The following is a 12,531-nucleotide window of genomic DNA, read 5'->3' as shown; positions in this document are numbered from 1 at the left end:
CCCCATGAATTGCAGCACGCCAGGCCTCCCTGTCCATCACCAACTCCCGGAGTTCACTCAGACTCATGTCCATTGAGTCGGTGATGCCATCTAGCCATCTCATCCACTGTTGTCCCCTTCTCCTCCTGCCCGCAATCCCTCCCAGCATCAGAGTCTTTTCCAATGAGTCAACTCTTCACATGAGGTGGCCAAAGTACTGGAGTTTCAGCTTCAGCATCATTCCCTCCAAAGAAATCCCAGGGCTGATCTTCAGAATGGACTGGTTGCATCTCCTTGCAGTCCAAGGGACTCTCAAGAGTCTTCTCCAACACCACCCTTCAAAAGCATCAATTCTTCAACGCTCAGCTTTCTTCACAGTCCAACTCTCACATCCATACATGACCACTGGAAAAATCATAGCCTTGACTAGATGGACCTTTGTTGGCAAAGTAATGTCTCTGCTTTTTAATATGCTGTCTAGGTTGGTCATAACTTTTCTTCCAAGGAGTAAGCCTCTTTTAATTTCATGGCTGCAGTCACCATCTGCAGTGATTTTGGAGCCCCCAAAAATAAAGTCTGACACTGTTTCCACTGTTTCCCCATCTATTTCCCATAAAGTGATGGGACCAGATGCCATGATCTTCGTTTTCTGAATGTTGAGCCTTAAGCCAACTTTTTCACTCTCTTCTTTCACCTTCAAGAGGCTTTTTAGTTCCTCTTTGCTTTCTGCCATAAGGGTGATGTCATCTGCATATCTGAGGTTATTGATATTTCTCCTGGCAATCTTGATTCCAGCTTGTGCTTCTTCCAGCCCAGTGTTTCTCATATAAGTTAAATAGGCAGGGTGACAATACTTGACATACTCCTTTTCATTGACATACAGCCCTGACATAACTCCTTTTCCTCTTTGGAACCAGTCTGTTGTTCTGTGTCCAGTTCTAACTGTTGTTTCCTGACCTGCATACAGGTTTCTCAAGAGGCAGTTCAGGTGGCCTGGTATTCCTATCTCTTTCAGAATTTTCCACAGCTTATTGTGATCCACACAGTCAAAGGCTTTGGCATAGTCAATAAAGCAGAAATAGATGTTTTCCTGGAACTCTCTTGCTTTTCCCATGAGCCAGTGGATGTTGGCAATTTGATCTCTGGTTCCTCTGCCTTTTCTAAAACCAGCTTGAACATCTGGAAGTTCACGGTTCACATATTGCTGAAGCCTGGCTTGGAGAATTTTGAGCATTACTTTACTAGCGTGTGAGATGAGTGCAATTGTGCGGTAGTTTGAGCATTCTTTGGCATTGCCTTTTTTTGGGATTGGAATGAAAACTGATCTTTTTCAGTCCTGTGGCCACTGCTGAGTTTTCCAGATTTGCTGGCATATTGAGTGCAGCACTTTCACAGCATCATCTTCCAGGATTTGAAATAGCTCAACTGGAATTCCTTCACTTCATGGCAAATAGATGGGGAAAAAGTGAAAGCAGTGACAGATTTTATTTTCTTGGGCTCCAAAACGGTGCCCAAGAAAGTAACCGTAGCCATGAAATTAAAAGACGCCTACTCCTTGGAAGGAAAGCTATGACAAATGTAAACAGCGTATTAAAAAGCAGAGAAATTACTTTGCTGACAAAGGTCCATATAGTCAAAGGTACAGTTTTACTAGTAGTCATGTGGGGATGTGAGAGTTGGACCATAAAGAAGGCTGAGTGCCAAAGAATTGATGCTTTCAAATTGTGGTGCTGGAGAAGACTCTTAAGAGTCCCTTCGATAGCAAAGAGATCAAACCAGTCAATCCTAAAGGAAATCAACCCCGAATATCCATTGTAAGGACTGATACTGAAGCTTCAATACTTTGGCCACCTGATGTGAAGAGCTAACTCACTGGAAAAGACCCTGATGCTGAGAAAGATTGAGGGCAGGAGGAGAAGGGGACGGCAAAGGATGAGATGGTTGGATGGCATCACCAACTGAATGGGCATGAATTCGAGCAAACTCCGGAAGATACTGAAGGACAGGGAAGCCTGGCGTGCGGCAGTTCATGGGGTTGCAAGGAGTTGGACACAACAGCCACTGAACAGCAACTTTTGAGTCAAATAGAGCTCATTTAGAAGTTAACTCAGAAGTATTATAACCAAAAATGGTCTAGTTTTGAAGAATTCATCTCAAGGGGCTGCATTTGGGAAACAAATTTGAGTTTCCCATAGCCGGCACATTTATACTCAAAACAAATACGAACACACACAAAGAACAAAATCTAATTCCTGCATGAAAAAACAAGGGTGAAGTTCCATAGTTTCTTCAGGTTTTTCAAACAAAGATTCCTCTTTTTAATCGCAAACAACGTGCAAATGGAAAGATAGTGAATCGTGACCACAAGTGTCGTGGCAATTCACCTGGCAAACAAAATGAAAAATAGCGGTCGGAATAAGTCAAATTTACTTAGTTAATGGCATGTTTTTTCCTAGAAATATTTTTATTTTCTCAGGGTCAGAATTCTGAAAAAAAAAAAAAAAAAAAAAAAAGGATTTCATCAAGCCAGCTTTCTCTAAGTGCATATGCAAAACGAACCAGTTTTGGAATTTCAAAAGTTTGATCTCAATCAATTTTTCCCCCCTCCAGAGTCTAAAGAATATAGTGGCTATGCAGCGTTAAAAAATCTTCTTTCTTATACCCTAGCGGGACTATAAGATGGAATAAAGCTCTGATTATCACAGCAGGTGTTGTCAAATAACAAACAATCCAATGCAAAATGGTCTCTCAGGATCATAGTTCCCTGCTGCTGCTGCTAAGTCACTTCAGTTGTGGCCGAATCAGTGCGACCCCATAGACGGCAGCCCACCAGGCTCCCCCGTCCCTGGGATTCTCCAGGCAAGAACACTGGAGTGGGTTGCCATTTCCTTCTCCAATGCATGAAAGTAAGTGAAAGTGAAGTCGCTCAGTCGTGCCTGACTCTTATCGACCCCATGGACTGCAGCCTACCAGACTCCTTCGTCCATGGGATTTTCCAGGCAAGAGCACTGGAGTGGGTTGCCATTGCCTTCTCTACAGTTCCCTAGCGCCAAAAAAAAAAAAAAAAAGAAGATTCTCACTCATTGCAAAAGGAAAATCCCAGCCAATGTTCCACCATGGCAAAATCCAACTCAATAGGAAGCCAAACCTGGTGTTATCACGTGCTCGCTCCATTATTCAAAGATGTCTCAACCAACCAGAGCAAGCACTGAATCACACACATACAACATACAAATAGCAAATGTGGCCCCACAAACAAAAGTACAAACTGGGGACTTTCCTGGCGATCCAGCGGCTAAGACTCCACACACCCAGTGCAGGAGGCCCAGGTTCGATCCCTGGTCAGGGAACTGGATCCCACATGCTGCAGCTAAGAATTTACCTGCTGCAACTGAGTTTGCATGCTGCAACTAAGACCCAGCACAGCCAAATAAATAAATCTATATATTTTTTTAAAAGTACAAACCGGAGTGGCTCACCCCAAAATGACACACACAAAAACATAAACAACAAATAAGCTACAGTCACACAGACAGAAAATCAGAGGCGGTGTAGTCTAAAATTCCACTTCCACTCTCAGACAGAAGTCTCCAAACAGAGTGGCCCAGCTCTCAAAAGAGAATGGACCCCTAGTGGCTCAGTTCCTGCAAGGGCAGCAACGCAGATGGAGTGGACAGAATTCCCAGCCTGCACAAGCTAGAGCGAGTTACCCCAGGTGACGCCAAATGTGAAACATGGCTCTAGATGTTTCTCTGCTCCAGACAGCCTCATACCTTGGGGCGGCTGTGTCTGTCAGGGAGAGTCCTTCTCAGTTCCCTGGAGCAAAATGAACTCCAGCAGCTGCTGGGAATTTGGGAGGAGGCTGGCCCTGGCTGGGGTTGACCCGCCACGGGCATGACCTCCTGGCTGGCTCACCATGAATTGTTACTGAAAATGGCAAGTCCATGTGCCCAAAGCATTGTGAGGCCCATCAATACTAAAACATTGGAGTTTGGAACAGAGAAAGGTTTATTACAGGGTCATGCAAGGAGACAGCCATGCCCTAAGAACCCCCAAAGTCACCGAAGTCTTCCAGCAAAGCCCCTTTAAAGCAAAATGTGAGGGAGGGACGTGGTGAGTTGTTGCAAACTTCTTGGTGGTCAGAGCCTTTTCTGTTGAGCTCAGGTCATGGTCAGGAAACCATGTTCCTGTAAGTCTCTACCGAACGAATGTTATTCTCTGCCCTGACAAGAAAGGGCCAGGTTCCGAGGCAAAACTGTCACTCTCCAAGGTCCCCATCCTGGCTAAGAGGAGGCAGATCTCACCTTGCAGCTCCCTCAGGGCCAAGTCCCCAGACCCTGCCCAGTTGTCATTGCTGAGGGAGCCAGGTGCCCAACCCAACTGGCACTCAGGCTCCTTAGGCCGCCCAAAGTGGAGAGACCAGGTCCCATAGACGGCGACCCAGGCAGATGGTCGCAGAGACAGGGATGGATGGGGGAAAGGTTCACCGCTGCCTCAAAGCCTGGGCCCAGCCAGTGGGGACGGCCTTGCTGAGGGCTCCAGGGCCCTGCAGGACACAGGCCCCCAGCCTGTTCTCGGGACCCCCCAGCTCACCTGCTGGCCCCAGAGCAGGTGAGCTGGAGGGCCTTGGGGAGAAGGCCAGGATCCACCTCTTACCTCACGCTCCTCAGAACCACCACTCCTCTGTTGTCTGCATCCTCTCCCTAACTGTGGTTCCCTGATGGTTGTTTGCACTAAGGCGTCGACCAGCTTCTGAGCAGGACCCACTGCCTGGTAACAGGGTGGGGAGTAGTGACTACGCAGCAATGGTTTCCAGCTATTGGTTGCACTCACTGTACTCGGTTACGAGAACGGCCTCAATCAAAAAGTCTACAGATAACAAATGCTGGAGAGGGTGCGGAGAAAAGGGCACACATCCACACTGTTGGTGGGAATGTAAGTTGATGCCACTGTGGAATGTAAGCCACTGTGGAAAACAGTATGGAGGTTCCTCAAAAAAAAAAAAAAAAAAAAAACCAGAATTACCATACGATCTAGCAATCTTGCTCCTGGGCATACATCTGGACAGCACTCCCAGAAGATACAGGCACCTCTATGTCCATAGCAGCGCTATTCACAATAGCCAAGACGTGGGAACCATCTAAATGTCCATCAGCAGGTGAATGGATGAAGAAAGCTCAGTCGTGTCCGACTGTTGGCGACCCCATGGACTGTAGCCTATCGGGCTCCTCCGTCCATGGGGTTTTCCAAGAGTGCTGGAGTGGATTGCCATTTCCTTCTCCAGGGGATCTTCCCGACCCAGGAATCGAGCCCGGGTCTCCCACATTGCAGGCAGACACTTTACCGTCTGAGCCACCAGGAAGATCCAATGGAATACTACTCAGCCATAAAGAGTGTCACGACACAGCGATGTGGATGCAACTAGCGATGACCGTACTACACGGTATCGCTTATATGTGGCATCTAAAATATGATGCAGATGAACCTGTCTGTGAACTAGAAATAGAATCCAAGACAGGACAGACTGGTGGTTGCTAAGGGGAGGGGGGTGGGGGAGGAATGGAGTGAGAGGTTGGGGTTTGCAGGTGTGAGCTTTTATATATAGCATGGAAAAATAATAAGGTCCTACCACAGAGCACAGGGAACTACTTTCAATATTCTATGATAAGCCATAATGGAAAAGAATTATGTCTCCTTGCTTGGCCCTGCAATAAACCTTTCTCTGCTCCGGTCTCCATTTCGGTATTGTTTGGCCTCACTGTGCGTCGGGTGCATGGACTTGCGTTGTAAGAGGAGCTTTATTCCAAGCTGCTCATGGCTCACTCCTGACAGGCAGAATTATCTGGTGACTTATTAAAATATAACTCAAGGAGGTCACTGTGTCCTCAGCCCGAGGCCAAACCTCGATGGGCAAGTCTTCAGCCTCCCCACAGCCACCCTGCCAATACGGACGCTGAGACCTAGGCAGGGGTCACTCAGAATCTCAAGGGCACAGAGGGGTCTCCAGCTACAAAAGCTGCTCTCCCAGGAACATTCTTTGCCCCTCGCTGCCCTGTTAATCCCTAGTCAGCCCATAGAGCTCAGTGCAGACACCTCCTCCAGGGAGCCTCCCCAGATTCCTCCCCCATCCCCTCAGCTGGATCAGGTCCCTTCTCTGGCCCCCACAGCTGTCTGCTTGTCCCCCTCGGTTTTGGCCACTCGGTGTCATTTCCTCTGCTGGGCTGACAGCCCCGTGAGGACAGAAAAGCTGGGGAGAGCATGAGAGTGAGGACGAGAGAGGAAGAAATTGAGCTTTAAATTTCTTAAGGATTTAAAACTCCAAAGCAGAAACTTCCCTGGTGGTCCAATGACTAAGAATCCACACTCCCAGTGCAGGGGGCCCAGGTTTGATCCCTGGTCAGGGAACTAGATCCCACATGCTGCAACTAAGAGTTTGCATACTGCAGTTAAGACCCGGCACAGCCAAATTAATGAATAAATGAAAATAAAGATGAAAAAAAAAGAAGAAAACCCCCACAAACCTCAAAGCAGGTCTCTTATGGAGGGCTGAGGAGAGGGCAGAGCCATTTCCACAATTTGTCATCAAGTTCCGCTGGCTGTGTCTGCAAGTGTGTTGGGTGGGGACCCTGGTCCTGCCTTTTACCCCTGAGGGGCCTGAGGAGGGGGCTGCCTCTCTGGGAGCCTCCGCTTCCCCTCTCTATAACACAGGGCCTGTGCTAGCCCTGCAAATGCTCCCTTACTCTCTCTAGAGGGAATGCGCTCCCCGTCAAGGGGTGGATCCAAGCAGGGAGGTTCTGGTGGGAAAGAGTTGCTGTTCAACACCACTTTGAGATCCCCCCAGAAGAGCTGAGGAGGGCTTTATCTGCCCCTGGGCCAGGCTGGGAAGGTTCCAGGAGGCCTCTCTGTGACAGATCCTGATGGGCTGGACCTGTAACCAGAGGGAGGCCTGGGTGCTCCTCTCCCACCTGCTTCCGGACTCTGTGCTTCACACCCACTGGTCACTGTGCAGCAAATACACGGGTGGTGGAGGTGCTGCTATCCCAGTGGGTCCCCACACACATCTGGACTCAGGACTCTGAGACCCCCTACATCCCGGGGAGTTGTAGCCATCTGTCATCAGGTCATGGGTGGGGTGGGGACTGGGGCAGATGAAGCCAGGGTGGAGGCATGAGTAGCAATTTTTCTGTACCCAGCCTGCCTGAGCCTCCCAGAGGCCCGTCGCAGCCTGAACACGGTACCACAGGGCAGCAGGAAGCTGGAAGACAGGGCCACCATCCAGGGATGGTGCTCCTGGGATAAGTAACAACAATCTTCCCAGGTGGCTCAGTGGTAAAGAATCCACCTGCCAAATAGAGGCAGGTTCGATCCCTGGTTGGGGAAGATCCCCTGGGTAGGAAATGGCAACCCACTCCAGTGGAGCCTGGTGGGCTGCAGTCCATGGGGTTGCAAAGAATCAGGCACAATTGAGCACACAGGCATGCAAACTGTGGCCAGGCAGAGCCCCGACCCTGGCAGAGCCCCAGTCCCAGCGGAGCCCTGATCCTGAGCTGCAGAGAAGGGAACGTTGGAGACTGGGGTTCATGGGAGGCATGTAGTGTTCCTGATCACCGACACTCTGCCCATCCACACCCTCCAGCAAGTCCTGACACTTTAAAGGGCCTGGAGACGAAACCTGTGTGTGTAACTGGAACACAGGTTACCTCTTGCGCATCCAATCCCCCACTGGACCCGCCTAGCGAGTTCCTGCACCGCTCAGATGTCACCCCTTTCCCAGTTTGGCCAAGGGACACACCTGACCCCATCCTTACCCATTGATCCTCTCCCTCCCCACTCCCGACATCCTTCTCAGAGGCCTCCTTTCATGGTCTCTCCCATCATTTAGTTTTATAGCCTTAAATCCGCCTAGTCTGCCTACAATTTCAGATTTTATTGCCATTTTTGCCTGCTTGGCACAGCTGGGAAGTGGAGCGTGGGGTGGGGTGGAGGGGGTTGCAACAGATTTGAACTGAGGTCTCCTTGCCTCCTGATGTGTAGCTGGACCAATCACCAGGCCCTGGGGTTCAGAATTTAGGGGGCAGAGAGGAACCTCCTGCCCAAAGCCAGAGAGAACAAACGAAGTATTTCCTGACCCTCTCTGGGGGTGGCTTGCATGGCCGATGCCAGCCAGGTAGGGCCTCTATGGAAAGGGGTTGGTCCCAGGCCAAGTGTGGGGGACCTTCAGGCTTGAATGAGCTGGGGCCAGCCACCGTGTGGGGTGAGTTAGGGCTATCTGTGCCCCCAGCCCTGCTCTTCGCCTGCATCAGACCCGCAGCACCTTGGGTGAGTGATAGAGCTGGTAGATCACTGAAAAGTGCAGATCCCTGAGGCATTGGGCTGTAAGCCAAAGGGCAGCTGCCAGCTCAGGAGGAGGGCACACCCCCCCAAGTCTGGGATGGGTGAGAAATGAGCCACATGTGTGATGTGAGGGGCACAGGAAGGTGACGGGGTGCGAGGATGGTGCTTGGGTGTGAGGAGTGCTGGTGTCTCCTGATGTTGACCCACATGGCCGGCGCTCAAGGCGGCTTCCCATTCTCCTCTGAGCCTCAGAGAAACTTCCAGAAAGAGGGAGAGAGAAGGAGCAACAATGAGGTGTTCAGCTGTCAGTTTAGTTGGAGGCGGTGACCACTCTATACACCTCAGCCCTGGGGGGCCAGTCCTGCCCCAGCCTGCAAGGAAACCCTGGCCTGGCCCTCCAAGGGCCCCGTCTGCCTCCCAAGACCCTGGCCTACAGCCAGCCCATGGGGAGAGCCCCAGGTGTGTGGTGTGGGTGGCAGGTGAGTGATGGGCCTGGCAAGCCTGGCTCAGGCCTGCGGTCACTGGCGGGCTTGGCAGAGGCCCTCTAGGCCTCTCTCCTGCCATCCACCAGTGCCCCCCTCTCCCATCCTGGGTCCTGGCCCAAGTCAAAGGCATCACAAAGATCCCCGCTGTGCAGACAGGGACACCACCGAGGCTCAGAGAGGGCCTGGAATTCTTCTCCGCCCCCAACTCCATCTCCCTTGGCATTGTCCAGACAGAAGCATTTTCCCCCAGCGCCAGGAAGTTCTGGAATGTTCAGGAAGTCCTCATTTAATGTCAGAATCCACCTGCAGCCCCTAAGTGATGCATCTGGGCTGGTACCTGTCTATCTGACTAGAGTTCTTGAACCTAAGAGCTTCGGAGCTTATCTGGCCTGCAGCTGTGTGGCCTCAGGTGAGTGGCATAGCCTCTCTGGGCTTCAGTTGTGCCATCTGCAAAACGGAGCCCATGCTGGGACCCTCTTCAGGCGGTTGTCCTCCCACACCTTCTCTGCAGGGTGGGATTGTGTGCAGGGGCTGGAAATCCACAGGCCTCAGTCTCCCCTCCAATGGTATGTTAACCTGTGAGGCCTCTCCTTGCCTGGTGTTACGGTGTTGGGGCTGCCACCTGGAGAGGGAGTGGGGGAACTCAGGTGACAGAAACCTGTCATCCCTATGCTGCCCACTCCTGGCCTCTCTTCACCCAGGGCCCCGTGGCACGTACGGGTCTGCCTGCCTCTGGCACCCCAGCCCTGCCGGCTTCATGGGGCTTAAATTTCAGCCCACAGTGGGTGAGGAAAGGGATTGCCGGACACGCTTCATTTTCCAATTTCTGGAAATAAAAGCTGTGGGGCCACCTATTGTTGAGTGGAAAAAAGCTGGTTGCAAAACCAGGTAAGAAAAAAAAAAAAACAAACAATAGCGTCTAGGTGCGTTGCTGCTGCGAGAGACAGAACATTCCAGGGACTCTGCGGGGCCCCAGGGAACAAAGGGCCCTTTCTCTCCCCTTGGAAAGGTCTGGTGGAGCGTGTGTGGCAGTTTCAGGGTCGGAAAAGCCAGGGAAGGTATTTTGCAAGAAAGAAAATGGTTCGGAGAAGATCTGTCAGGACAAGGAGACAGAAGAGCGTAGATTTTGTTGTTTTGTTTTCAGAGGATGTTGTCCAATTTTCTAAGACACCTGTCCGTCCACTGGCAAAACACAGAGCCAAGAGTGCTGGAAGCTGGGCTCCGGGCCCAGCCCTGCAGGGAGCGCATGGAGATGCCACGTGGGGAAGAAGTGCTCACAATTGCCCCCTACCCTGCCAACTCCACTCCCATCATCACTGGCAATCTCCAGGGAGCAGCAATTTCCCCCCCACGCAGGCTCTCCAAATGTTCCGGAAGTCCTCATTTAGGGTTAGAATCCACCTGCAGCCACTTGGGTCTCCAGCCCAGCTGCAGCCGCTGGCCCGGTCCCTTGGCCTGAAGGGTGACAATTCTGGAGATGTACCTCAGAACAAGGGGAGAGCCAGGCAGGAGCGTTTCAGGCCACCTCGGGCTCATCCTCTGCTTAAGATCCTCCCATGGCCCCTACAATCCCAAAGGCTGAGCACACAGGTTCTGTGGCATTGCCCCAGCAGTTGAGCCCCAGGACCTTTGCACGTGCTGTTCCTGCTGCCTGGAACTCCCTCCACCCTGACAGCCCTCTGGTTCCCTCAGATATCTCCCTCTCAAATCACCTCCTGCTTTATTCTCTGTACAAATGACTACCATTTCACTGGACCATGTATTAGACTTACTGGCATGATTAACTGTCTCATGCCTCTCTCTACCATCAAAATGTCATCTCCATGAGGGATCTTGGCCTTCTTTGTGCTCTGCTGTGCTCCGAGCAGCCTGAACAGTGCCTGACACACAGGATGGCCTTGATAAACACGCCTCGAATGAATGAATGAACAAATGAATGAACAGTATTAAGCGCGGTTGAAAAGTCTCCTGTTTCCCGGCTTGTCATCACTTTTCCCCAAGACTGGGAGCTCCGAGGGGCAGGGTCTGGGGCTCCAGCAGGACTTGGCACTCAGTAAACAGGTGGGGAATAAATTAAGGCATCTGAGAGTCCACACAGACAGAAGCTTGGAGTGTTACTCGGGGAACTGTAAACGGAGACTCCGGGGGACGCCAGAGCCTGGGGCAGGAATGACTATCACCCACCCTTTTCCCTGCCCCCACCTCCGACAGTGCCGGGCCTCGGGCTGTCTCCAAGGTGCCTACAGGTGAGGTGGTCCTGACCCGGGGTGGGTGACCCCCACTCGGATGGAGCCGGATGGCAGGCACAGGCAGGCAGGCAGGCGAGGAATGCTCTGGCCAGCAGGAATGAATAAACAGGCTCCTTGGATGTCAGAGGTTGGGGGGTGGGGGCCGCCTTGAACCTCATGCTTGGCCGAGGATGTTTGGACAAGGCAGGCAGCCAGGAGGTGTCATCAGGGCTAAAATTAGCCTCTGATTCCCGCTCAACCCCTCCCTCCTGGGCCAGGAGGCTGGGACAGGCCATCGCTTCGGTGAGCGCTAACTTTGTGCCAGGCCAAGCTCCTCCAAGCCACGAATGCATTTAATCCTTGCAATGACCCGACCCTCAGTACTATTCTTAGCAGTGTTATCATTCATCCCCATTTTACAGGTGAGGAGACTGAGGCACTGACAGAACCCTGGGTGTTCTTACCACTTGCAAGGGATGGGGCTAGGATTTGAACCTGGCTTTCGGGTTGATATAGTCACCATCGGGGCCTTGCTGAAGGCTCTGGGAGACAACAGAGCCCCTACGCAGTGAAGACTTGGGGGCAGTGGGCTGACCGCCCATCCTTTCCTCTCCCCCAGGGATAATTTCAGCATCGAAATTCAAATACGTCCACTGCGGTTGGCTGCTAGATGAGGCCTCAGCTGCCCCCATCCACACCTGGGCCCCAATCCCAGGCCCCAGGTCCAGTGCCTGAGAGGGAGACCCACCGCACAGGGAGGCCCCCAGGGTCCCGTGGGGCCGCGTCCCTCTGATTGGTCAGTGTGGATCTGTATCTGAATATCTGTTCACAATGCAGGGAGGCCCACCGTGGCCCATTGTCCACCCAGGCAAGATTAGGGGCAGGCCGCTGGAGAGTCAGGCTGAGTCTGAACTTCAGGTGAAAACTGTAACTATGTCCCACGTGGGACATGGCTCATTGCTTAAAGGAAGTTCAAACTTCACTGGCCATCTGTATTTTTATTTGCTTAATCTGACAATTTGAGGTGTCCCCCTCCACCCAGTGCAGGCAGTGAGGAGGAGGGTAGGTAAGCCATGGGAGGCGCTGGATGGGTGAGGGGACTCTGGTCCAGTTCCCCCCTGGGACTGGAGTTGGGGGGAGGACTGGTCCAGGAGGAGGTGGGGGAGAGGGGCGGGGCCTCTCTTCCCCAGCCCCCTCCCCTCCAGGTCACGCCTGCTGGGCCCATTATTTATGATTCATTTTTAATGCAGAGAGTGGGCAGGGAACAGCTGGACCTGATGCTCCTACAGCGCTAGAGGGTGAGTGGGGGCTGGCCTGGGGCAGGGAGTGTCCAATCTGGGGCAGGGACGGGAAGCCAACTCCCACCGCAATGGGCCGTTTCCTTTGAGCTGAGACTGGTGACCAGAAGCTGCAATTCTGGATGCTTTTACGTTATTCCACCAACCCCCGGGCAGATCCTCCTGCACCCCCAAGTCCCAGATCCAGGAGCTGGGGGTGGCGGGGTG

Source organism: Bubalus kerabau, chromosome 1, assembly GCF_029407905.1.
Source record: "Bubalus kerabau isolate K-KA32 ecotype Philippines breed swamp buffalo chromosome 1, PCC_UOA_SB_1v2, whole genome shotgun sequence".
In the NCBI taxonomy this organism is placed as follows: domain Eukaryota; kingdom Metazoa; phylum Chordata; class Mammalia; order Artiodactyla; family Bovidae; genus Bubalus; species Bubalus kerabau.
This window is presented reverse-complemented; position numbering follows the sequence as displayed.